This window comes from Larus michahellis, chromosome 9 (assembly GCF_964199755.1).
Source record: "Larus michahellis chromosome 9, bLarMic1.1, whole genome shotgun sequence".
In the NCBI taxonomy this organism is placed as follows: domain Eukaryota; kingdom Metazoa; phylum Chordata; class Aves; order Charadriiformes; family Laridae; genus Larus; species Larus michahellis.
The window spans coordinates 49,734,319-49,736,493 of record NC_133904.1 but is presented as its reverse complement, the minus strand read 5'-3'; positions in this window follow the sequence as shown (position 1 = coordinate 49,736,493).

The following is a 2,175-nucleotide window of genomic DNA, read 5'->3' as shown; positions in this document are numbered from 1 at the left end:
GGCATATGTATATGTATGCATATATATAAATATGTATGTATACACACATTATATATAGCTTTTTCAGTTGACATAAGACACTTCAGTAAGAAGCTGTGTATAAAAAGAAGCATAAAAGGAAGTTTTATGAAATGCATAAGACAGAAAACTTCAGTCTGTAAGAAAAAAGGAACTTAGGGATGAAAATAAAAAAAGATCTGTAAAAGCCTGTGTTAGGCTTGTTATCTTCAACTGCTAGCTGGCAATACAGAGAAATCATTAAAAAATAAAACCAAAGAAAATATCTCAAACTATACATACAGAGAAATGGATGGCATCTCTGTGAGAAATCAGGCCTCTGCACACTTGAAATGGAAGTTATACATAAGGGTCAGTCTCCAGGTAACAAACCCCAGGTTCTCGTCAAGACTAGCTCAGGAATACACCATTTTCAAGTTTAAAGCAGAGGGACAGGTTCTAGCTGTGTTTTCAGCACATCCGTATTGTAGTAAAGATGTAAAGTGCTTTTTCTCCACTCCATTGACTTGCCCTACAAAAGAAGGAACGGCAATTGCAATTCTTCTCCCCTCCAGCGTAAGCAGCTGCACTCCCAATTCCGAAAGCGGGAAGCCTGGAATAGGCACAGGTTTCCCCTTCGCACCCCAGCCTGGGGAAATGAAAGCAAGGGGCGTAAAGTTATATTCCACAGGTAAGACAGCAGAGAGGTGCATTGCACATCAAAGGATTCACAGCTACGTATCTGGACCTACACTAATGTGACGGTTGCTTTTCTTGATGCGCTACCCTGATTGATATCATCGCTAATCCAGAGGCCCTTCATTAAGAAGTTGCCAAGAATCAACATTTTGACTGTTTCAGCCTCTAACCGCCAAAGCTGGTTAATTTTTCTGCAAACTGAAGGAAGGACAGTCACTCTGGAGGCAGGTGCAACTTGTTCGATGACTTTTTGAGCCGTTTTTGGGTACGCAGCAGACAAGCTCTCCTGCAGCTTTATACCGACTGGACACATCAGGCCTCTTGGCTTTGCCGTGGCAATCCACCTGGTTACCAGTTTCCCCTTCATCTGGTTTCATGTTTTAGGATGGAGCTGCTTTTCGGCAGGATGCTTCTGTAAGCAAAGGAACAAGACAGCCTACTTTTCAAAGCTAATTTCTTTTTAAAAGTGTGGACATGAGGAAGGTGGCAGAGGGTGGGATGTGACTTAAAAGCAGATGGAAATGCAGAAGAACAGTTGCTTAGCACCTATAAAAGTCAGGCCCACTTCTTCACAAGATATGTATGTATTTAGGTACCCATATTTAGGCATCCGCATTTGAATTTTGGCCTTTAAATAACCTAAATCCATGACAGGTTTTTTGGAATGTGTAGTTGCTTAAATAAACAAAAATATTAAAAGTCCTAAGAATCATGCTGCGGTCCTGGCAGCAATCAGCTCTTCGGCAGTCGGGGACAGCTTTTGTATTACCTATGCTCTTGTTAGGAGCTTTGCCATCTGTTAATGAATGAAAGAGAACAGAAAAAGGCCCTGTAGAAACTTAATTCCACAATGATTTCTCAGCCAGTGGGACAATAAGGGATCAGCCAGCAGCCTTCTTGCCTTTGTCTGAGCAAGAGATGCAAATTAAAGATTGAAGTCAGAGGCAATTATTCAACCCAGACTATTTTATGTGGGCATGTGCATGTTTTGGAATGGGTCTGCAGCATCTATTTCTCTGGGACTGAATCGATACAACACGGCAGGACAGAGGCAGACAGCATTTCAGAAATGTAAAAAAAAAAAAAAAAAGCCTGTGGAAATGCTAGATTGACAGCCAAGAAGAATGTGCTCAAAAGCACTTGAAGCTGAAAACATTCCTTTTACATTCTACTTTATTTCTTACTCAATTATGAAAACTCACCTGATAAAAGGAGCAAGAAATTACCCTGCTTAATGACACAGATAAGGGAAGAAAACAGAAGCATTTAATTCCCATAAGCATCTCTCGTCTTTGTCTCAGCCTGCTTTTTATGCCTGGATTATGTTAACACTATTAATCTTCGTGTCTGTGACTAACTCCTGGGTTTTTATGTTAGTGACCTGATTCTGCACTAACATGCTCCTCCCAGTTTGGTGAAGCTCCCCATGTGATCCATTCTTCCCCCTAAATAAAGTTGAAAAATTTGGCTGGGATCGGT